This window comes from Delphinapterus leucas, chromosome 11 (genome assembly GCF_059928025.1).
Source record: "Delphinapterus leucas isolate spDelLeu-1000000601 "Yukka" chromosome 11, BTC_Dleu_Yukka2, whole genome shotgun sequence".
NCBI lineage: Eukaryota > Metazoa > Chordata > Mammalia > Artiodactyla > Monodontidae > Delphinapterus > Delphinapterus leucas.
The window spans coordinates 33,244,270-33,270,779 of record NC_143139.1 but is presented as its reverse complement, the minus strand read 5'-3'; positions in this window follow the sequence as shown (position 1 = coordinate 33,270,779).

The window sequence follows — 26,510 nt, the reverse complement described above, 5'->3', positions numbered from 1 at the left end:
TTATCCTCCTGGAAGCAGTACTTAGCAATAGAGCTTTAAGGTAGGGATTGCAAATAAGCGTCATCTTTAATGCCAATAGTAATCAATTAGTAGTGGCTGCCTGGAGTACTGTTGAGAAAGATTCTGAGGCCATATCCAGATTCAACAGAAAAGTATGCTTTGATCAGTTACTGCTATAGACCATTACTATGACAGAGGGAGCAGCATAGATGAATGATGAGTACCATCCTTGCCCTAAAGGAAGTTGCACATCAAGGAACAAGGGTTAAAACCTTGGAGAGGGCTTCCCTGGTGGCGCAGTGGTTGAGAGTCTGCCTGCCGATGCAGGGGACACTGGTTCGTGTCCCGGTCTGGGAAGATCCCACATGCCGCGGAGCGGCTGGGCCCGTGAGCCATGGCTGCTGAGCCTGTGTGTCTGGAGCCTGTGCTCCACAACGGGAGAGGCCACAACAGTGAGAGGCCCGAGTACCGCAAAAAAAAAAAAAAAAAACCTTGGAGGATCTAAGTTTTCTTTAATTAAGAAAGAAAATATTCATTAAGAAAGTAAATATACTAAAGAAGCCATCACCTTACAATTTCACACCATAATTTTTCTAAGACATTTGCCTCTATTTCCTTCAAATGTTCATCACTCAGCATGGTTTTCAGATATTTTGACATCCAGATTATCCACCATGGGGGTACCTTCTAAAATGTTATGCCCAGAATTCCCTGGAAAGTGGTGGAGTAGGAAACAACACAGCCAAATATACCCCCAAGTTATACTGGAAATAAAGAGAATTAAAACCACAAAGAAGCAAAATTAGCCTCAAACACTTTTATCAAATGCATGAAAAATCTAACAAGTATGACACCTCTGAAAAGGAGAAGCAGGCAAAAATCTTAAGATGACCCCAATGGCAGAAACTCCAGTGTGAGGATAAACACATTTTTATCCTGTGTCTTTTTAAAGATTGATAACAATTATTGCTGAAACAATAGGGAAAACACTTCATTAAGTAATATTTAAGAAATCAGACTTATTTGGAGAGAAATGTAATAGTAGAGTTTTATATATATATATATACTTATTTGGAGAGAATGTAATAGTAGAGTTTTATATATATATATATATATATATATATATATATATATATAATAAAAAGTACCAAGCCTGAAACACAATTACAAATGTTCAACATATTCTTGGACTATTCTAATTTATTTTTCTACCTACCTGATTACTTTTCCAATGTACATGAAACCAAAAGTCACAGGACAGAATGGAGTTCAGCAGTGTCTAGCCTTCCTTTGGAGAACTGTGTGATCTCTAATAAAAAGCCATGCTGTTCAAAGGCCTCTTATGGTCCCAGGAGTCGCTCTCCTGGCTGTGCACACCAGACACTTGGAGAGTTGTGGGATTTTGCGCTTGATGTTTTGTTTTGTTTTGACTTGTTTATTGTTGTTTTTATTAATTCCAAAGTTTGGCTGATTAAATCAAGCTCTCTGGCTAAAACAGCCTCTCTAGGGTACTCTAATAAGAAGCCCCATTGAGTCCTAGCTAAATTCTAATACAGTTTAACCTGCCACCTCACTTCTCTGACCACTACTCAGCCCGGCATTCCAGCTAGTAGAGTGAAAATTGACCGTTGAGCTGGGAAAATTAAATTCTTCCTGCACTGTTTTATCAGATAACTTCTCTCTGTTCCCAGTTCAGCCATGACCCAATCCTGTCTCGTTTATGCAAATTGCAGATGACGTGCCCAAACTAGGAGAACATAAGAGAAGCAAGGTGCCAAATAAAGGCTGGGAGGTCAAACGCGTCAGGAATAAAAGTATTTCTTCAGTCCTGTTCATCAGTCCAAAGCTGCGAAGACTTGGTTCCAAGAGTGCACATGTTTTTCAACAAAGTAAGAGTGTTTGGTACATTTTTGGCAGATGGCAAGATAAAGTCCACTTGCTTAAGAAGCCACTCCTTCTTTGATGTGGGTAATTATGACCTCTTGGGGCACATACCAACCTTATCAAAATCCATCTCGGTTGTGCTCTCTCTTGTAAAAATGCCTCCTGTTGCTTTACTATTAGTGTTGCTTTCATGCCAACAGTGTTCCTGACACTGTGTAATGCCGGGAAGACAGAGTTCTGCACCAGTGACTTGAAACTTAAATAAGACAGACCCAGAAATTGAGACATAAAACTACAAGTGAGAATGTGGGAAGATTTGAAGACTGTAAGTTTTATTTTCATGTTTCTTCATCTTTCCTTGTGCTATTCATTAATCCATGCAGTTAAATTTTTTTCTCCTTATTTTTTTCCTGTGCTACAGAATAAAACTTGCTGTCTGTAAGGGAGAATATTTTTTCCAAAAATGCCAAAGTACATAAAGAAAAAATTGAGAGTTCCCTCTCACAGTTCCAGTGCTAACAGTGAGGTGTGTGTTATTCAAGATTTTTTTTCTATGTGTATACTGTACATGATTTTCAGTGTTGCTATTTAAAAAAAACAAAAAAAAACAGTTTTACACAGAGACATTCACACAAAATGAGTTTTATGAAGATTTTTAGGAGAGAAGCTTTAGGTCAGTCCACTAGATTCAGAGGAAAAAGAACCAAAGGATTAGTATGGGCAGTAAGAAGAGAGAACATGAAACTAGGAGATGAGAGAAAAGTCTAAAGCCATCAACAAATGGAGAATTAAAGGAAGACTTCACTGCGATCCAGAGAGTTAAACAGAGGCTACAAAAACAATAGAAAGAAAAGAAAGAAGTCTATTTTATTCTCAGTGGTATACCCAGGGCCTAGAATAGTAGGTGTTTAATAACCATTTATCTACTAAATGAATACCCTATAATCTCACTTCCATTGCGTAGCCTAGATCAAATGAGAACCCAGGAAGGCAGGGACACATTGTAATAGTTAAGGAGACAAGAAATTAGCTCAAGAAAAGCATTTTGATAATTAAAAAGGCGACATGTGATACTGGCTTTTACATGTGGAAGAGAAAGTGTATAGAGATAAAGTTACATGAAAAAGGCAATATAGATTAAATGTAGCTGGTAATTACGGCAGACACAGAGGGAAACTATTCAGTATTTGTTAGGGAAGACAGCCAGACCTGCTGAACTGGGGAGCCCAGGTGTGGAGTCCCACCGTGGGACAAACTCTTCCTATTGGGTTTTCTTATTCATCTTCAACCCTAAGAGGGAGGAATTCATTTATGGTATGGAAAGTGAAGTTCAGAAAGATTTGGTGTCCCAACTCTCTCAGCTAATACGTAACAGAATCAATTTTCAAACCCAGACCTTAGTCCTCTAAGCCCAAGCCTCATTCTAAGAGACCAAAACTTTCTCCAGAGCATTAGGTGGTGGGAATGGACATATCAGATTGATAAATAGTAGCCTTAGCATCTTGCTACTCTGAGTATGATGTAGGGACCATTAGCGTCGGCATCACCTGGAAACATAATCTTGGGCTGCACTCCAGAATCACTGAGGCAGCATCCGCATGTTAACAGATCCCTAAGTTATCTGTATGCATCTTAAAGTTTGACAAGCACTCATATAGACCATCATATTACCTGGAACTCAGCACCACCTGTTTTGGGGAATTTTAAGAATTCTCTGCAACTGAAAAGCCTGTAAATAGTGAGAAGCTATTTTCCACTTGGTCCCTGGCAAATTGCATATGGGACTCTCTTTAATTATTTCATCCTTGTTATGTGCATATCAGATTGTTCATATGGTGGAACAGAATAAAACAGGCCCAAGGCCACGATTGCTCCGATTTGGCACAGAGTGGGCAATGCTTCTCAGCAGCATCCACCGAAAAGGCAATTTTCCACCCAAATTCATTCCTCTCCTTCCTATCCAAACACATATGACAGCCAATTTTAGCTCCCCCTCTACTGCTTAGACCTCAAAAACAACCCGTCACAGGCTGTGCAAGTCGTGTGGGGATGGGAAAGTGTTTACTTTGGAAAGCCGCCCTGCATTTCTACGAACTGCTGGGCTTAGGTAAATGAGACCCAGAAGAGCGAGGGCTTCATTCTAGTGTGATCCCTCCCACTCCCTCACCCACAAGATGCAGCTGGCTCTGGACACCTGGAAGGTACAGAGCTCTCCAGGCTTCTGGGCTCTGCCATCAGCTACCCCATGGCCTTGAGAAAGCCACTTGTCCTTCCTGTGCCTCAATTGCCTCACCTGTAAAATGGGCCTCACCTAGTTCACAGGGACACTAGGAAAATTAGTGTTTTGTAAAGCGTTGAGATTCCCTAGATGTAAGTGGCTGTATAAGTGTAAATGATTATCATTATTATTATTTTTACATAAAGTATGGATGACAGATTAAGCATGGGATTACACATCAGCCTCCTGGGGATGGTTGATTTCTGGATAAGCAAAAAGTGCTGTAGACTGTTATTATCCACCCTCCTTTCCCATGTCTGTTCAGGGATGCACCACCATGTTTGCTACGCTAATAATACAGAAAGAATTCCTTAGTTCACCAGTGAATTCAATAAGATGGAAATGACTGAAGACTAGAAAATCCTTTGAGCTATATATCTCCAGGATCAAGCAGAGCCTGCTGCCCATGTGAATTGTAATCATCCAGTGAATGGGTATGGAGACAATTCTAAACCTAGTCTACCACAGAAACAAATGACCAAGTTAGTCCAATTAAAAGTTTGCATTTTCCTTTCAGACATACTATAAAGGAAAGTGTAAATAAATGCTAAGAGAAGTCTAAATCTCTCCCAGATGATCTCACCACACAACAAAAGTTAAGGAAATCTGTGGGGGATTAAGGCCACTTCTGTTCACTCTGAATAAAATTGAATCAGCCTCATAGCATATGTTCAGTCTTTCCATTTGCTAGGACCTGGCCGTGTGTGTGTGTGTGTGTGTGTCTGTGTGTGTGTGTCTGTGTGTCTGTAACAGGGTTGAAAGTCCCAGATGCCATCCAGGCAGAGCTGCCACATGAAGAAAGCAGGAACTTTGGGGGGAATAGCTAAATAAGGGGCCCTTAATATGGAGTCCCACATTCCTGTGTGTCTGGGGGTCTGTGAACTCCCTGAAATAGCCTGAAGGCTTTTATGTCTATGTGAATTTTTCCAGGGAAAAGGATCACTGCTTTTAGAAATTTTCAACAGATTCTGTGGCCTAAAAGGATTAAGATCCAAATGCTTTCCTCCCACTTATTTCACTATTCTTGGACATACACAATTTCAGTTCCCCTGAAACCCTAATTCATACCACTTCCTGATATGGAAGTGATAACTGCATCTAATATCACGATTTTCCTAGAAATTCCTCTACTATGCTGATCATTTTTAGGAATAAGTTTGACAAAGTCAACATGAGTCCTATAACCTGAATCTGGTTCTGATTTTATGTTTAGTTAGGGATACTTTGTTGTTCCAAACCTTTCTCCATTTGGAGTAACATTTGTGCTCTGCTATCCAAGTTTTTTTTTTGTTTTTTTTTTTTGCGGTACGCGGGCCTCTCACTGCTGTGGCCTCTCCTGTTGCGGAGCACAGGCTCCGGATGAGCAGGCTCAGCGGCCATGGCTCACGGGCCCAGCTGCTCTGCGGCATGTGGGATCTTCCCGGACCGGGGCACGAACCCGTGTCCCCTGCATCGGCAGGCGGACTCTCAACCACTGCGCCACCAGGGAAGCCCTATCCAAGTTTTTTACTAAACTTCTAATGCTTATGCTGTTCATTTAACTGCCCGTTCACTGTATTAAAATGAACAGACTATCACTGAAATTTGGTGGAGAGAGAGCTCAGTCTGAGAAAGTATGAATCTTTTATTTTATTTCAGATAAGCTCCTGGAAAATGTACATATTTTCCAAAGCAATCAATAAGAATTCACTTGGCAACTAAGTAATTCCACAGGCCCCAGTTCCCTTATGTGGTTTATGACAGCTTCTCTTTCCAATAAAGTTGAGAGTACCTGGAGAATAGCTTCTCACCCAGCAGTTTTTAACTGTAGCTTCCAAGCTAAGCCAAGAATCAGAAAGGAGCACAATGGGATGCAAAAATTCAAGGAGTGAAAAAAAGAGATGGAACAAATTCTATTTGAAGGTGGAATATCCTCCTTAACTCACTTTCTAGCCCAATGATTCTGCATTTTTCACTGATGCAAATATTAATTTAAGTACTGGTTTATACCATAATTCAGAAAAGGTCCTGACAGCATTGAGTAGTATAAGAAATTTTATTCTTTAATTACACAAACCACCCTGGGGTAGTCCAAAGAACATTGGCCTGGGAGCTAGGGGGCTTGAGTCCTAGGCCACCACTTGCTTCCTGTGTGAACTATCACTTTCTTATTTGTAAAATGAGGAGGATCTACCAGATGCCCTCCTGTTCTAAAATTCTGCATCCATGGAACACTAGACGAATACTCTGAAGACTGTTTAGGAGCACCCCATTCAGGTTTCTGACGCCCTGGCTATCACAAAGAAACATGTATTGAAATATTGTTTTATGCTAGGAGCTGAGCCTCATGCAAGATGTTCAAAATAAAGAAGACAATATCCCTGCCCTTAAGTTGCCTCTTTCTCTGTGCCCAGAGACCACCCTCACCATTTCCCTGTGCAGCCCTACAAGGTGTGGAGCCCTCTCCTCTTCAGAACTGCACAGAGTGAGGTGCTGGAAATACAACAACCAAGCAGCCACTGACCGTGCCTACACAGAGCTGATACTTTTGGTGGGAGAAAATCAAGGAAGAAGCGAAATTTGTGGCCCTGAACCAAGATGGCGGAGTAGAAGGACGTACTCTCACTCCCTCTTGCGAGAACACCAGAATCACAACTAGCTGCTGGACAATCATCATCAGGAAGACACTGGAACTCACCAAGAAAGACACCCCACATCCAAAGACAAAGGAGAAGCCACAATGAGACGGTAGGAGGGGTGCAACCACAGTAAAATCAAATCCCATAACTGTTAGGTGGGTGACTCACAGACTGGAGAACACTTATAGCACAGAAGTCCACCCACTAGAGTGAATGTTCTGAGCCCCGTGTCAGGCTTCCCAACCTGGAGGTCCGGCAACGGGAGGAGGAATTCCTAGAGAATCAGACTTTGAAGTTAGTGGAATTTGATTGTAGGACTTCGACAGAACTGGGAGAAACAAAGACTCCACTCTTGGAGGGAACACACAAAGTACTGTGCACATTGGGAACCAGGGGAAGGAGCAGTGACCCCAGGGGAGACTGAACCAGAAGTACCTGCTACTGTTAGAGGGTCTCCTGCAGAGGTGGAGGGTGGCTGTGGCTCACCGTGGGGACAAGGACACTGTCAACAGAAGTTCTGGGAAGTACTCCTTGGCGTGAGCCCTCCGAGAGACTGCCATTAGCCCACCAAAGAGCCCAGGTAGGCTCCAGTGTTGGGTTGCCTCAGGCCAAACAACCAACAGGGAGGGAACCCAGCCCCACCCATCAGCAGTCAGGCGGATTAAAGTTTACTGAGCTCTGCCCACCAGAACAACAGTCAGCTCTACCCACCACCAGTCCCTCCCATTAGGAAACTTGCACCAGCCTCTTAGATAGCCTCATCCACCAGAGGGCAGACAGCAGAAACAAGAAGAACTACAATCCTGCAGCCTGTAGAACAAAAACCACATTCACAGAAAGATAGACAAGATGAAAAGGCAGAGGGCTATGTACCAGATGAAGGAACAAGATAAAACCCCAGAAAAACAACTAAATGAAGTGGAGATAGGCAACCTTCCAGAAAAAGAATTCAGAATAATGATAGAGAAGATGATCCAGGACCTCGGGAAAAGAATGGAGGCAAAGGTCAAGAAGATGCAAGAAATGATTAACAAACACCTAGAAGAATTAAAGAACAAACACACAGAGATGAACAATACAATAACTGAAATGAAAACTACACTAGAAGCAATCAATAGCAGAATAACTGAGGCAGAAGAACAGATAAGTGACCTGGAAGACAGAATGGTGGAATTCACTGCTGCAGAACAGAATAAAGAAAACAGAATAAAAAGAAATGAAGACAGCCCAAGAGACCTCTGGGACAACATTAAATGCAACAACATTCGCATTATAGGGGTCCCAGAAGGAGAAGAGGGAGAGAAAGGACGCGAGAAAATATTTGAAGAGATGATAGTCGAAAACTTCCCTAACATGGGAAAGGAAATAGCCACTCAAGTCCAGGAAGCGCAGTGAGTCCCATACAGGATAAACCCAAGGAGAAACACGCTGAGACACATAGTAATCAAATTGGCAAAAATTAAAGGCAAAGAAAAATTATTGAAAGCAGCAAAGGACAAATGACAACATACAAGGGAACTCCCATAGAGTTAACAGCTGATTTCTCAGCAGAAACTCTACAAGCCAGAAGGGAGTGGCATGATATACTTAAAGTGATGAAAGGAAAGAACCTACAACCAAGATTACTCTACCCGGCAAGGATCTCATTCAGATTTGATGGAGAAATCAAAAGCTTTACAGACAAGCAAAAGCGAAGAGAATTCAGCACCACCAAACAAGCTCTAAAACAAATGCTAAAGGAACTTCTGTAAGTGGGAAACACAAGAGAAGAAAAGGACCTACAAAAACAACCCAAAACAATTCAGAAAATGGTCATAGAAACATACATATCGATAATTACCTTAAACGTGAATGGATTAAATGCTCCAACCAAAAGAAACAGGCTTGCTGAATGGATACAAAAACAAGACCCATATATATGCTGTCTACAAGAGACCCATTTCAGACCTAGAGACACATACAGACTGAAAGTGAGGAGATGGAAAAAGATATTCCATGCAAAAGGAAATCAAAGGAAAGCTGGACTAGCTATACTCATATCAGATAAAATAGACTTTAAAATCAAGAATGTTACAAGAGACAAGGAAGGACACTACATAATGATCAAGGGATCAATCCAAGAAGAAGATATAACAATTATAAATATATATGCGCCCAACATAGGAGCACCTCAATACATAAGGCAACTGCTAACAGCTATAAAAGAGGAAATCGGGCTTCCCTGGTGGTGCAGTGGTTGGGGGTCTGCCTGTCGATGCAGGGGACACGGGTTCGTGCCCTGGTCTCGGAGGATCCCACATGCTGTGGAGCGGCTGGGCCTGTGAGCCATGGCCATTGATCCTGTGCGTCCGGAGCCTGTGCTCCGCGGCAGGAGAGGCCACAACAGTGAGAGGCCCTCATACGGCAAAAAAAAAAAAAAGAGGAAATTGACAGTAACACAATAATAGTGGGGGACTATAGCACGTCACTTACACCAATGGACAGATCATCCAAAATGAAAATAAATAAGGAAACTTTAAATGACAATGATAAGAAGCATTAAATTACACAATAGACCAGATAGATTTAACTGATATTTGTAGGACATTCCATCCAAAAACAGCAGATTACACTTTCTTCTCAAGTGTGCAAGAAAATTCTCCAGGACAGATCACATCTTGGGTCACAAATCAAGCCTCAGTAAATTTTCCAAAACTGAAATCATATCAAGCATCTTTTCTGACCACAAGATTATGAGATTAGAAATGAATTACAGTGGAAAAAAATGTAAAAAACACAAACACATAGAGGCTAAACAATACATTACTAAATAACCAAGAGATCATTGAAGAAATCAAAGAGGAAATCAAAAAATACCTAGAGACAAATGACAATGATCCAAAACCTATGAGATGCAGCAAAAGCAGTTCTAAGAGGGAAGTTTATAGCTATACAAGCCTACCTCAAGAAACAAGAAAAATCTCAAATAAACAATCTAACGTTACACCTAAAGGAACTAGAGAAAGAAGAACAAACAAAACACAAAGTTACTAGAAGGAAAGAAATCATAAAGATCAGAGCAGAAATAAATGAAATAGAAACAAAGAAAACAATAGCAAAGATTAATAAAACTGAAAGCTGGTTCTTTGAGAAGATAACAAAATTGATAAAACCATTAGCCAGACTCATCAAGAAAAAGAGGGAGAGGACTCAAATCAATAAAATTAGAAATGAAAAAGGAGAAGTTACGACAGACACCACAGAAATACAAAGCATCCTAAGAGACTACTACAAGCAACTATATGCCCATAAAATGGACAACCTGGAAGAAATGGACAAATTCTTAGAAAGGTATAACCTTACAAGATTGAACCAGGAAGAAATAGAAAATATGAACAGACCAATCACAAGTACTGAAATTGAGACTGTGATTATAAATCTTCCAACAAACAAAAGCCCAGGACCAGGGCTTCCCCAGTGGTGCAGTGGTTAAGAATCCGCCTGCCAATGCAGGAGACACGGGTTTGAGCCTTGGCCCGGAAAGATCCCACATGCTGCAGAGCAACTAAGCCTGTGCACCATAACTACTGAGCCTGCGCTCTACAGCCCGTGAGCCACAACTACTGAGCCTGCGTGCCACAACTACTGAAGCTTGCACGCCTAGAGCCCGTGCTCCGCAACAAGAGAAGCCACCACAATGAGAAGTCCATGCACCACAGCAAAGGGTAGCCCCCAGTCGCTGCAACTAGAGAGAGGCCGTGCACAGCAACGAAGACTCAATGCAGCCAAAAATAAATAAATAAATAATAAATTAAAAAAAAAAAGTCCAGGACCAGATGGCATCACAGGTGAATTCTATCAAACATTTAGAGAAGAGATAACACCCATCCTTCTCAAACTCTTGCAAAAAATGAAGAGGAAGGAACACTCCCAAACTCATTCTGTGAGGCCACCATCACCCTGATACCAAAACCAGACAAAGATACTACAAAAAAAGAAAATTACAGACCAATATCACTGATGAATATAGATGCAAAAATCCTCAACAAAATACTAGCAAACAGAATCCAACAACACATTAAAAGGATCATACACCATGATCAAGTGGGATTTATCCCAGGGATGCAAGGATTCTTCAACATAGGCAAATCAATCAATGTGATATACCATATTAACCAATTGAAGAATAAAAACCATATGATCATCTCAATAGATGCAGAAAAAGCTTTTGACAAAATTCAACACCCATTTATGATAAAAAATCTCCAGAAAGTGGGCATAGAGGGAACATACCTCAACATAGTAAAGGCCACATATGACAAACCCACAGCAAACATCATTCTCAGTGGTGAAAAACTGAAAGCATTTCCTCTAAGATCAAGAACAAGACAAGGTTGTCCACTTTCACCACTATTATTCAACATAGTTTTGGAAGTCCTAGCCATGGTAATCAGAGGAGAAAAAGAAATAAAAGGAATACAAATTGGAAAAGAAGTGAAACTGTCACTGTTTGCAGATGACATGATACCATACATAGAGAATCCTAAAGATGCCACCAGAAAACTACAAGAGCTAATCAATTTATTTGGTAAAGTTGCAGGTAACAAAATTAATGCACAGAAATCTCTTGCATTCCTATACACTAATGATGAAAACTCTGAAAGAGAAATTAAGGAAACACTCCCGTTTACCATTGCAACAAAAAGAATAAAATACCTAGGAATAAACCTACCTAAGGAGACAAAAGACCTGTATGCAGAAAACTATAAGACACTGATGAAAGAAATTAAAGATGATACCAACAGATGGAGAGATGTACCATGTTCTTGGATTTGAAGAATCAATATTGTGAAAATGACTATACTACCCAAAGCAATCTACAGGTTCAATGCAATCCCTATCAAATTACCAATGGCATTTTTTACGGAACTAGAACAAAAAATCTTAAAATTTGTATGGAGATACAAAAGACCCCAAATAGCCAAGGCAGTCTTGAGGGGAAAAAACGTAGCTGGAGGAATCAGACTCCCTGACTTCAGACTATACTACAAAGCTACAGTAATGAAGACACTATGGTACTGACACCAAAACAGAAATATAGATCAGTGGAACAGGATAGAAAGCCCAGAGATAAACCCACACACCTATGGTCAACTCATCTATGACAAAGGAGGCAAGGATATACAATGGAGAAAAGACAGTCTCTTCCATAAGTGGTGCTGGGAAAATTGGACAGCTACATGTAAAAGAATGAAATTAGAACACTCCCTAACACCAAACACAAAAATAAACTCAAAATGGATTAGAGACCTAAATGTAAGACTGGACACTATAAAACTCTTAGAGGAAAACAAGAACACTCTTTGACATAAATCACAGCAAGATCTTTTTTGACCCACCTCCTAGAGTAATTGAAATAAAAACAAAAATAAACAAATGGGACCTAATGAAACTTCAAAGCTTTTGCACAGCAAAGGAAACCATAAACAAGACGAAAAGACAACCCTTGGAATGGGAGAAAATATTTGCAAACGAATCAATGGACACAGGATTAATCTCCAAAATATATAAACAGCTCATGCAACTCAATATTAAAAAAACAAACAACCCAATCCAAAAATGGGCAGAAGACCTGAATAGACATTTCTCCAAAGAAGACATACAGATGGCCAAGAAGCACATGAAAAGCTGCTCAACATCACTAATTATTAGAGAAATACAAATCAAAACTACAATGAGGTATCACCTCACACCGATTAGTATGGGCATCACCAGAAAATGTACAAACAACAAATGCTGGAGAGGGTGTGGAGAAAAGGGAACCCTCTTGCACTGTTGGTGAGAATGTAAACTGATATAGCCACTATGGAGAACAGTATGGAGGTTCCTTAAAAAATAATAATAGGGCTCCCCTGGTGGCGCAGTGGTTGAGAGTTTGCCTGCCGATGCAGGGGACACGGGTTCGTGTCCCAGTCTGGGAAGATCCCGCATGCCGCGGAGCGGCTGGGCCCGTGATCCATGGCCGCTGAGCCTGCGCATCCGGAGCCTGTGCTTCTCAATGGGAGAGGCCACAGCAGTGAGAGGCCCACATACTGCAAAATAATAATAATAATAATAATAGAATTGCCATATGATCCAGCAATCCCACTACTGGTCGTATACCCAGAGAAAACCATAATTCAAAAAGACACATGCACCCCAGTGTTCATTGCAGCACTATTTACAATAGCCAGTTCACGGAAGCAACCTAAATGCCCATCGACAGATGAATGGATAAAGAAGATGTGGTACATATATACAATGGAATATTACTCAGCCATAAAAAGGAATGAAATTGGGTCATTTGTAGAGATGTGGATGGATCTAGAGACAGAGTGAAGTAAGTCAGAAAGAGAAAAACAAATATTGTATATTAATGCATATATGTGGAACCTAGAAAAATGGTACAGATGAAGCGGTTTGCAGGGCAGAAATTGAGACACAGATGTAGAGAACAAACGTATGGACACCAAGCGGGGAAAGCTACCAGGGGGCGTGAGGGTGGGGTTGTGATGAATTGGGTGATTGGGATTGACATGTATACACTGATATGTATAAAATTGATGACTAATAAGAACCTGCTGTATAAAAAAAATAAATAAAATAAAATTTAAAAATTAAAAAAAAAAGATGTGGCATGTATATACAATGGAATATTACTCAGCCATGAAAAGGAACAAAATTGAGTTATTTGTAGCCAGGTAGATGGACCTAGAATCTGTCATACAGAAGCGAAGTAAGTCAGAAAGAGAAAAAGAAATACCATATGCTAATGCATATATATGGAATTTTAAAAAGTAGTACTGATGAACCTAGTGGCAGGGCAGCACTATAAACGCAGACGTAGAGAACAGGTTTGAGGGCATGGGGAGAAGGGGAAGCTGGGATGAAGTGAGACAGTAGAATTGATGTATATACACTACCAAATGTAGAATGGATGGCTAGTGGGAAGCAGCCACATAGCACAGGGAGATCAGCTTGGTGCTTTGTGATGACCTAGAGGGGTGGAATAGGGAGGGTGGGAGGGAGGCTCAAGAGGGAGGGGATATGGAGATGTATGTATACATATAGCTGATTCACTTTGTTGTACAGCAGAAACTAACACAACATTGTAAAGCATTTATACTCCAATAAAAATGTGGAAAAAAAATATATATATATCCCTGCCCTTAAAGAGCTCCCAATCCAACCACATACTATTAATATAATATTATGGGATTAAACTAGCAGAATCAGCCAAGTTCCACGAACACAAAGTAGGAGAGAAAAAGGCCAGGGCATTTGAAATAAAAGAGGTGACATGTGCAAAGTCACTGGGATATGAAATGCCTGGTGGGGCTGGGGGAGGGCAAAATGCTCTCAAGACCTTGCCTCCCTGTCTACACCAGTGAACCAGCTCAGGCAATCTAAAAGGAAACCCCGAGGTCTCCTTATCTTTCTCCCTACAGCTTGTGTCTCCCCTACCTCCTTTACCTGGACCCATCTGGGCACCCTCTATTTCTAGAGCCAAACAAAAAGCGGCCCCACCCAGAGATAAGGACCTACTGAAGTCTCCCCAGTTCATGCTCACTTACTTCTTTACTCTCTGCACCTTACCTCTCTCTGTGTTGTTTGTGCCTCATAGGAGGAAGTGTGGAACGGAAGACTGGGGTCGCCTTTCTTCCTTTCTGCTACAGGGTAAAGAATTCTTTCACTTCCACACAATTTCCTGTTCAAATGTATTTTTTTTTTCCCACTGTTCAACTTGATTGGCATCTCTAGAATAGCTCCTTCCTCCTCTCTCCATATCTTCCGTTGTAAAATAGTAACCAGATCTCTTCCCTGGGGATGTAGAGAGAGGAGGTAGAAAGTCTGGCCAAAGTACATTCCCATCAGTATTAATGGGTTGCTCTTCATAAAAGATGACATTACCAAAGGGGCTTTCTCTTTAAATTAGTTTTCTAGCAATGGTTCTGAGTTGGTACTAACTCATGTTTTTATCCCATCTCCCTTGGGACGAAGGTCAGCAACTGAGTCAACAGTACAAAATCCAGGATTCACACTTAGATCTTCCTGTCTAATGTACCTACTAAGATATGACATTAATTTATTAGTATCAAACTAGCAAGCACCTGAAACAACCTACAATTCTTATGCTATCGGTTAGAGTAAACTTTTCCAATATTATTTGGTCAAATAACAGATATTCTCCCCCAAAAAGTTTTGTAATGAAATAATTTGGGGAAATCCTGGGTTTAAAAAGTTAAGCAGTCCCTACTACAGTACTTCTCAGAGCCTTTAATGTGCTACTTTGGTTTGTAAATCTTCAAGAAAGTGGGTCACAAATTTATTGGACCCTTTATTCCCAGAGGATGTATGAATCACCCTGAGGAACTGTTAAAAATCTAGATTGCCAAGCCCCACTCCCAGAGAATGGGAGTCCAGAGCAACCCTGGAGTCTCTATTTAAACAGACAACCCAGGAGGCTCAGATGCAGACGACCAGCATGTTTAGAAACACTGATCTGGACAGTTTCCCTAAGTAGGCTCCTCAGAATACACTTTAGGAAATGCAAATGCTGGTGTAGGGAATTAACTCAAGTTTAGTAAAAAAAGACGTGTTGATTTGTTCCACTACACAATGGTTCTCATTCATATTAATTTGAACCAGTTTTCTTATAGCTTCAAGATAAGACCTCATTAATGAAAAGGGGGCAAACCAGCAATAGAATTGAAAGAGGGCAGCTAGCTACTGGCAACAAGACCCCAAGATTCTGGCATCCAAAAGTAATTCTAGCAGAGCTAATAGTACTAGTGTCAAGATTTTCATTGTTGAGTTTATTTTTAAATATGATCATCCAAATCTAGACAGACTTTCTCCAACATCTTTTTAAAGGCAGAGAAAGAAGAGAACACTATATTTGGGGTGGGGGGTGTAAATTTAAACCATGTTAACACTTGGCATATTGTCAAGTTTGGTCCCTAGGTTTTCATGAACGGTGACAATTAACCACTAACACCTCTGAGTTATCAGTAGTCAAGTACCAGAAAGTAAACATACCAAAGGGATTTTGATTCTTTTGAATCAACAATATGTGAAATGGGTCATAGCTGTAGTGAGACAAAGTAAGATGTTAAATACACACTGGAGCAGTGTCAAATTGAAGAGTATTCCTACTACCTCAGTAGGACCTACTCCAGACTCAATCGCTAATTAAGAAACAGGACCTCGGGGTACACATTGGCAGGCAGCGCTTTGGTAAACTGAAATCAATAATCCAAAGAGGGAAAATGCAGTGTTCTTAAAATGCAGAGTAACTATATTCTAACTGGTTCTCTGGTAAGAGTGCTATGATTTAATATAGGTAAGATTCATTTTTTGAGGAGAATTAAAAATAGGTTTTTAAAATCTTATAAAGTTATCAACTTAAAAACAATATTTCATTTTAAAAGGAAGGAGAAAAATTTTGTAAAATGAACTGAACATTGTTAACATAAGTTTATTCCATTATATTATGACTTTAAAATTCAGTTATAAGACTTTTAATGCTAACATTATACAGAACTGAATATTTGAGTGAGGACAGATTGGGTGAGTTCACTAGAGACTATTTTTATTTGACTTCTTTCAAAGATAGTAACTATGGGCACTGAAATATCTAGCTAAGGAGTTCCCCTTTTACATACTCTGGAATCTTATTAAATGTATTATCAAAGCTATGAGGGAGTTTTAGAGATGATGAAATCTGTATTATCAAAAGACTTTCATTCATAAGTTACAGAAACTTAACATGGTTTGAGCGTGTTTCTCATCCAACTAAAATACCAAATGCTTACCTGACCTTAAGAATCTTGTCTCTCTGCCTCCCTCAGCTCTGCTTTCCTTTTTCTTGGCATTATTCTTGGGGCAAGCTCTCCACAAATGACTAAAATGGCCCTTTGGCTACTCCAGGGTTATATTTTACTAGCCTAGCAACAAAGTAAAAAAGCAAAAGGTCTTCTACCAATAGTTTCAGCCAATGGAATAATGTAAATATTTGACAACTGGCTTTCCAGAAAAAAAAATTCTGGTTTGTAGCATTCGCCAATTTCCATGGTGTAAGTACTCCTACGGTGGCCAATTTCAACCTACTAACTTGACATCACTAAACGTGGAGCTGGGAAGGGGACTAGTCCATTATACAGTCATCCCTTGGTGTCGCTGGGGGATTGGTTCCAGGACCAACTCCTCGGATACTAAAATCCATGGATGCTCAAGTCCCTTATATAAAATGGCTAGTAGAGTTGGCTCCTATCCAGGAGTTTCCAATTTTAATTGCAGTCATCTGTTGGTTGAATCTGCGAACGTGGAACCCTTCAATACGGAGGGTGGATTGTTTAGTATTTCCACCATACATAAAGGTACGACACACATATATAACTTTAAGAGAATAGATAATAATAAAATGGAGTACAATACTAGAAAGCTGTAAATTTTGAGTATTCAGTACCTTTATTTTAACAGAATTTAATTGTAAATTCATATAATCTAATTTTTTAATAATAGCTGTGTTTAACAACTGATGGGCAAAATTCCTAGAAATTAACATTGGCTCTTGCAGGCCCTGTGAGCCAGTTCCATCAGAAATCCAGGAGGACTGTTCACAAGAGCCTGGCTTGGGCCACACACCCACATTTAGACCCATCTCTGAGGCAGAGGGGATGTGGTGCTCTGACTGGCCAAGCCTGGTCATGTGCCTCGGGATAGAGTTAGACTGCAAGGTGTAGGCTGGGAAAGAGTCTGAGATAGTGGGAAAGAGTGGTTCTGCAACACATAATGACAAAAACAGGCAAAGCAGCCAAAACAACAGACATCCATGTCAACAGGTGAAATACCTCCCATATAGATAAGTAGGGTAAGCATAGGATTTGTGGTCCAGTTTGAGAGTAAGGTAAGATGCTAGTAATTATTGTGCTGGAACCAAATAAGGAATCTAAGGCCCAGGCAGGCTAACTGGCTAGCTTAGAATCTCACACATCAGTAAGTACCAGGACCAGGACTAGAGACCAAATTTCCTGACTGCCAATTTAACGCACTCTACAGAGCTTCTCAGTTGTAATGGTGTTCCATTTTTCTTTCTCTGGAAAGGTTGTCTAATAGAAAATCTCCAAAAATAAAGAATCAGAGCATACTTAGTTGTTGAAATTAACTGAAATCTACTTTTTCAATCTATGTTTTTTACTTTCTACCTTTTGAAGTTTCTTATCCAATGTTTTACTTTACCATTTACTACTGGTGGGAATATAGAATTCTGAGAAAAATTTGACAAAACTAACAAAAGCCTTAAAATCCTATATACCCTTTGACCTAACAACTTAACTTCTGTGAATTAGTTTAAGGAACAAATCACTGATGTGCTTAAAAATTTTGCTTTAAGGATATTTATTGCAGCATTATTAATAAGAGTGAAAAAATAGAAATAACTTAAATGGTCAATAGTAGACAAATAGTTACAGAAATCATAATACATCAGTCCACTAAAGAGCCATAAAAATGAGGCAAACCAAAAAAAAAAAAAAAAAGGAATTGACACAGAAGAGTCCATAATATATGATCACATATTTTTGTAGGAGGAAAATATGACCAAAAGGATAGACCATACCAAGATATTAACAGTAACAATATCTACATTGAACAAAAGTTGTTTTTGTATTTTTTAAAGATTATTATTTTTTTCTTTTTAAAGATTAATAATTATACAAGCTGCTCAATTATTTTTTTAAATTGCTGTGCTCTGTCCACTGTAATGTCCTGACTTTCTTCACATCTCCATTGCTGCATTCATCCTGCTGTAAAATCAGTTTAAAACTTTTTAGCTGAGATGGATCCACCACGCGGCAAAAATAAAAGAAATGAGAAGAGTTTTAAAAACACAACTCAAGGAAAATCTCTATGTAAAAATTCAGTAAAAGAAGCCTGATTTCCCTAACCTGCAAACACTACAATTTACAGCTCTGTGCTGACTTTTCCACAATTGTTCTCATTTTATTTTATACTCTGCCTGCTTTGGGAGACTTTTGTAAAACAGCAGAAATAGACGTCAACTCAGATTATTTCCAAGAATCTCTCTCGTTTCCCACATAAAGGGTGAATTCAGAATGACATGGACTTTTAAGAATCCAGCAAGGACAGGTTTGAAAGACTCTCCAAATACAGTTTAGAAAAGAGTCAAAAGATCGAATTTTGAATTCATTTAACCAGAGGAAATTGAAGAAATAAAATTAACTAAAGGATATGAAACAGGGAGGGGAAGATTATGGTAAATGATTCCCTTTAAATTCACTTAGGGACTTCCCTTGTGGCGCAGTAGTTAAGAATCCGCCTGCCAATGCAGGGGACACGGTTTCGAACCCTGTTCCGGGAAGATCCCATATGCCATGGAGCAACTAAGCCCGTGCACCACAACTACTGAGCCTGTGCTCTAAAACCCACAAGCCACAACTACTGAGCCCATGTGCCACAACTACTGAAGCCCACGTGCCTAGAGCCTGCGCTCCACCACAGGAGAAGCCACCACAATGAGAAACCCGCGCACCACAATGAAGAGTAGCCCCTGCTCGCCACAACTAGAGCCCACGCACAGCAACAAAGACCCAACACAGCCATAAATAAATTTATAAATAAATAAATAGATAAATTCACTTAAAGGAAAGCTTATAAATGCAAATTTTAAAACACACAAATGCACTTTGATTTTGCAAGTCATAATGAATTTTAGGCTACCAAACTCATCTAATTGAAAATGAAATATCCACCAACACACATAGCAAGGAGCCCCTGAAATTAGAAATCCATTTCCCTAGAAATGTATTTATTTTGCCATTAAATAGTAAGTGACAGAGTGAAAGAAGAAACAAGGACGCTTCTAAAGAAATGTTAGCTTCAGGGCCCAGATTTTTAAATTACAGCTATTGCATCAGAAAGAGGACTGTACTTGGAAATTGAAAATAAGAATTTGGGTCCTGGCTTTGCAATTTACCAGCTCTATTACCTTGGAAAAATACCTTTACTGCAGTATTTCAGTCTTAAAATATGTATAAAATCGTAACAACTATATAGCTGTTACAAGCAAAATGACTGGTATATATGGGATGCTCAATAAGTATTGGTTAAATGAATTAGGGGTGTTTGTGAGATTACTTTGCAAACTGTGTAGACAACAGTACTTCCATAGCACTTAACAGCACCTGACACAATGACACATATTACTCATTTATATTTTGTTTTCTGCCTCCCGCCAACTAAATGCAAGCTCTATGAAAGCAGGAATTTTTTTGTCTTTTCTGGTTTTGCTTCTCAATTGTCTTCACCTTTCAATTTCAATTTAAATTTAAAACAAGGATCTCAGGGGTTTCAGGCCCTCTGTTCTCATGTAATCTTGATGACCAGACTAATATATCTATAGCAGAAAGTGCTCTTGGCTCTGAATTACCAAAACCTTAACATAGTGAACACAATTTTCTCTTAATAAGAATTCTGTCCTGAGCTCGGTAAAATGTGTATAAACTACACCAGTACACATCTTGGGATGAGAAAGCTCGGGAAGATATAAGGTAGACCAACCTATATTTTCAGTAAGAAGCTGACCTCCCCTCCCCTTGAGCATAAGCTCCAGGAGGGCAGGGATCTTTCTCTATTTGGTTCCCCACTTTACTCCAGCATCTGGTACAGAGCCTTGCATACTGTTCTTCAATAAGCATTGTGAAAAGAAACATTTTGGGGGTGAACCTAATCTGAAACCTCTGATTAGGTTTCAGAATACAAACTGCTCTTGGATAGTGAAAGGCAAGTCTATGTGATGGGCCTGGAGTCCGAGACAATTATCCTAATCTTAATGGAGTAGGATAGTGACAGAGGCTGAGTTGTAAAGAAAGAGAAATATTAGTATGTAACTGAGGAGAAGAAAATTCCTCTCTTCCTGGGTTGATCATTCTTAGAAATGGAAGCCTGAAGATGATGGAGCCATGTTAGGCTACAGATCCTAAACCAAGGTGAACACACGTAAAAATAAATCTTCTAGTAAGAATGAACTTGGTTTCTATGTTTTCAAAGGCAGCTGGGCAGAATTGTCACCCTCTCTTAAAATAATTTGCTCTTGGTCACCTGGAAAAACTGCAACAGAGAGAAAACAGACTAAAATCAATTTTCCCCACTTAATGCCTTAAAGCAGCTTCAATTTCAGCTACTTCACCAGAAAAATGTATTCTTTTATTCTCTCAGACAAGTTCAGTTGTCTCAATGCTTTCTTCGTGTGCATTCATGACAGATAATTAAAGAGCAGTTGGGAAACTGCACTCACGAAAGTGGCAAGGTACCTGTTTTTTTTTTTTTTTTGGTACGCGGGCCTCTCACTGTTGTGGCCTCTCCCGTTGCGGAGCCCAGGCTCCAGACGCTTAGGCTCAGCGGCCATGGCTCACGGGCCCAGCCGCTCCACGGCATGTGGGATCTTCCCGGACCGGGGCACGAACCCGTGTCCCCTGCATCGGCAGGCAGACTCAACCACTGCGCCACCAGGGAAGGCCGCAAGGTATCTTTTAAAACCTCTTAGAGTTACCTGAAAAGCCTCACTCATCTCAGAAGTTGAGACTTCCTCAGTTTCCCTAATTGTTGACACCTCAAGGAGATAATTAAAGTTAGCTCTGCTCTGTACGGTGGTGCTCTCAAAACACTCTCAAAAGTGTTCCTTTCAGACGTGTGAGCGTAAAAAGAAGAGAAAGTTACATTTCCTTTTAAAGCGGGTGCACAGACTCCTAGTAAAGGCCCATAGAGATTTCCTGTAAAGCAAGGAGCTGCAGAAAGGCCCAGTTTCCTGCCATAAACAGTGACACAGATTAAAATGAAGACCTAAATTATACCCCTTGTAAAGTAACGTGTGTGGCCACTCTTGGTCAACATCATGGAAATTGGAATGTCTCTTTTATCCTTCTGAACTTTCTTGCAGCGACTCCCCAGGCAGGAATGCACTTGGCAAGATTTCTAGAAAGAAAAGAAAGACTTCAGCTTTGAAATTACTTGACATGAATTAATAGGAGCTTCAGATGGAGAAAATGGAAGCCGCTGGCCAAAGCTCAGGTTGCGTCATTGAGATGTAGACCTGGGTACCATGGGGTGGGGGTGGGGGCATCATCTCTAACCATCATTGGCAGAGCAAATGGGCTAGAGACACGTGCAAATAACAAGTCCACATGGCGATGGCTGCAAGAGCAGAGCTGCGGCATAAGGCAGGATCTCGCCCAACGAACATTACCACCGAGGTTCTCTAAAGCCAGTTACACAGTCAGAGCCAAAGCCCTACTCTCCAAACTATGAGCAGCTTTCTAATAGTCGACAAAACTCAGACAGTGGTCTTGAAAAGCCAAGCCAAAAAAATTCTCACACAATAAAACAGAGGACTTTGCCTCCAAGATTGTGTTATACATTTAAAATGTTCTCCTAAAAACTACTTTTAACAATTAGATATTCTATCAAAAGATACTGTATACTAACTGTACGTGATCTTTGGGGGAAAAAAAAGACAGTAATTACTGGAATATCCTTGGGTTTTGACTGGAGTCATGGCTACAGAAAAAGAGTCAATGTGGCAGCGTTGGCTTCACTGCCTGGGACCAGGACTCTGCAGATAGAAACTCTATGCAATCAGTCCATTCACATTTTAATTGCACTGTGGTTTAATTGTAAAACTTGTAATTTGAAAGGGATTGGTTGGTATGAAACCCGACAGTATTTATCTTAACACTTTTATTCTTTCCATAGACCATTCTCTCACAATTAGAATGATGAGTAATTGATTTCTTGACCTGTCACAAGTCTCTGATGAGTAATCAATCTATTGATTTAGTGATTTTATTTTGTAATTTACTTTTAAATATAATAAAAAGGAGAGAGGAAATTCTCCCAAGAAGTTTTTTTTTTAAATGAGCCTTATTTGAACATATGTAATATGTATAACTGATTCACTTTCTTATAAAGCAGAAACTAACACACCATTGTAAAGCAATTATACCCCAATAAAGATGTTAAAAAAATAAATAAATAAAATAAAATGAGCCTTATTTAAATGGTGTTTAAAATAATACACAAAAGTACTAAAATAATTCAAAGTTATATTGTCTACTCCATTTTCACTCATGACATTTCAGTGACTGAGGACCAGGCTAAGTAATGACATGAAAAATAGGTGGGAAAACAAAGAAGCAAGACTTTGATAAAACAGGTTATTTCTATACTTGGATTTAGCCAGTTCATCTGCCTGATATTCTGACCTGTGTGTTTTTCCAAAGATTTTCTTAGAGATAACTGAGGTATACTGAAAGGAACTCTGTAAGCAGAATCCTTTTTTTAAAAAGTATGAATTTGGCTATTGATGACCTGTGTGGTCAAGTCACAACCTCTCTAAGTCTCATGTGTAATATGGGGTAAATAATTCAAACTTCACAATGTCATGTTGGGGAGTCAATAAAATAACTCGTGAAAATATTGTTAAGTACAAACCATCTGTGGTTGGATGTTAAATTCTAAACGAGGGTCCCATTCAGTTGAGGAAAACCTAGACCACAGCAGCTAATGCATGACTTCCGGCAGCCCACTCTGGGGTACTCTGAGCCTCTCAGAGAAGTAGGAGTTCTGTAGGCTACAGGGCAGGTGAGCAGCAATGCTGAGCAAGAAACCCAGGGCAGTGTCCTCGGGTTGTCTTATAAACCAAAAAGCTATCAGGTATTTACTATGTATCATGTACTCTCAAAAGCATTTTGCATATGTTAACCTATTTATACCTGACAACAACCGTCTAAGGTAGAGTTACCATCATGATCACCCTTCTTTTCCAGGTTGAACAACTGAGACAAAGAAAAACACAAAGAGACTCGAGGTCACCGGGCTCCACAGAACCAGAACACAAACCCAAGAGCTGAGGCTTGGGAGCTTGGGTCCCAGTGCCTCTCACACCCCCTCCATCAAAGATCAAGTTTCCATGCCTGAGCAGTGCTGAGAGGACCAAAGAGGCCTGGAGTCTGTACAGAGAGCCCCAAGCTGCTGGGCAAGGGATCCTGGGGACTGGGGGCAGTGGTCAGGCCAGCGGTTATCAGTGGTGGTGACCAGATTCAAGTGCGGAAGAGGAGAACAGGGTCAGGGCACATTGCATGAACCTCGGCAGGCAGAGCAAGGACAGAGGCTGACCCCAGGGACAGAACAGGACCAGAATTTTCCCTCGGCTGGAAGTGAGCACCGCGCTGTGTAGGCGAGGTGGAAGGAGCCCCTGGAGAAGGGCAAGAAGGAACCACTAAGACAAGGCATTACCAAAAGCAGAAGAGACTCCAATGTTATTCGTCAGCAAACCAAGTGTTTCCTTCCTTAAGGGAGCTTGGAGCCTGAAGGCCCAGATCAGGTCATGTAGGAAAATAAATCTACAGGTGTGTATCTGCCCAAGATCTTCTGCTCACTATTCCCTCTACGTGGAATGCTCTTCCCCACATCCTTACAATCTTTCTCTTGCTTTGTTCAGGTGTCTGTTCAAATGCCACCCTGGGGAGCTCTCTATGTCCTGCTTTCAAATACCAAGCACCATCTGTAATTACTTCATTTATTATCTTTCCTTCAACTAGAATGTTGAAGGGCTTTGTCTCCTTTCCTGCTTTACTCTCCATGCCTATAACTGTGCCTAGTGAATAACAGATGCTCCGTGGTGTTTGTTGACTGACTGAATGGATCAGAATGTGTTCACATCAACCCCAAGGTGAACATATTTAGGATAACAGCTAGAAGGGAGCTTAAAGTTCAAACTGGCGAATCCCAAATCTTTTTTTCCTTTTAATCAGTGGAATGCCTTCTTTAAAGTCTAAGATATAAGTGGGGAAAGCCCTATTAGCTCTGCTTGAACCCTGAAAGTGAGGGAGAGGCACTTTCTAGTAGGAATCATAGAGAACGGTTTAGAGAACCCTTCTCTAGACCAACTGCTTCATTTTTGATTGAGGAAATTGAAGCTCAGAGAGGCCATATAATTTGCTGAAAGTCACTAAGTCGAAAAGTTAGCTCTCAGGAACTCCAGTCTAAATGAATACCATATTTGCAAGTTACCTGTTTTGTACTGGGCAGAGTGGAGGTTCTGGTTCCAGAAGCAAGCCCCTTGTTCAGATTTTGTGTGATGGTGACTCTGCCTGCAGACTCCATGAGTCATGCAATTTCTTGAAAATTATAAACTCAGGCTGTGGGTAAAGAGTTTCATTTCTTCTTTGTTGTTGTTCTAATAAAGAAAATTTGGCAAACACGGCGAATGGCGCGACGTGAGTTTGTCCTATCTTCTTAGTACTGTTTCCCTCACCAAGCCCTCCCTGGCACACCCAGGATCTTAGCCTCGTCTCTTCTGGCAGCTCAGTGATATTCCTCTCTCCCCCGGTCTTCCCCTCCCTTGTATGAAGTTGGGCGACACATGTTCCACATCTGTCAGAATGCCCTCCAGCAGCTACACACTCCAAAATACTTACATACACAATTCCTCTTGAGTATGTGCACGTGGCACTCTCTCTCTCACTCTCCTTCCCTTCTCTCTCTCTTTCTCCCTCTCACCCTGTCTCCCCCTCTCCTCCCCCCAACAACCCCACTCAGCCCTTGCTGCTGTGATAGGCTTTTCCTTGTCTCTCCCAATCCAAGCCTCTCTCCTCTCCCTCTTCCTCCAGGCTCTGACAGGCTTGACTCATTTGCCACTTTCCTCCATCCCATGGCTCCTGCAGATGGCAGTGGGGAGTGGGACCATTGGCCATGAGCACCAAGTGATATGTTATTATGGAAAATTCTTCTCTAAATGAAACTCAGCCATCTGGCAAAATGTGTAACAAGGGGAAACCAAAGCAAGAAGGAATAATCCATGAAACATTTGCTCATTTCAGGTTGGGAAGAAATATAAAAATGGAAGATGATATACTCCAATACATCTAGTTAACATGGAATAGAAAGTAGAACAGCCTAGATTAGTGATAGAAACACCCATATCCCAGTCTGTGTACATAATATTGAAATTCAAGGTCTGAAATTAAGTTTTGCCAAGAGAAGTTTGTGGTGAGCAACATTTTTAATGAAGTTCGTTAGGGACAAAATTTGCACCTCTGCCTGATAGAATCGATAAATAACATTGCTTTGATCTTCTAAGTGAAAGAAAAAACTGTCCTATGGAAGATTTTTCTTTAAGTTTTTAGAGAACTTTTAAAAATATTTTAATGTCAAAATAAAAAAATACCTAATATTTCTCTTTTATATCCATATTCCAAGTCTCTCTGATTTTTAAATATCCTATGCATGTAACCTTAAATCAGAACAGAAGGTCAAAGGATAGAGTTAGAATCATAATATGTCCCTTCTCATAAAAAGCTATACATCAACCACAATGAAGATTTTTCCACTTTATTTTCAACTGAGACAGAATTTTGGCATGAAGCAGAGAAAGAATGTGCTTTATGAAAAACAGACAGTGCTGACTTTTCCATAACTTGGCTCTATCAAGTAGAAAGTTATTTTCTAGCAAAGAAAATACAAGACTATTTATGTTTGAATAATAATCATATTTGAATCAGTCACGTCATAATTGGGATATGAATTATCTATGTCCAGTGTGCAAAAAGGGAGTGGTAATTATCAAAACAACTTTCAAGTCCCTCTCAGTTCCCCCAAAATGCAAATAAGATGACAATATGCAAATTTCAAAA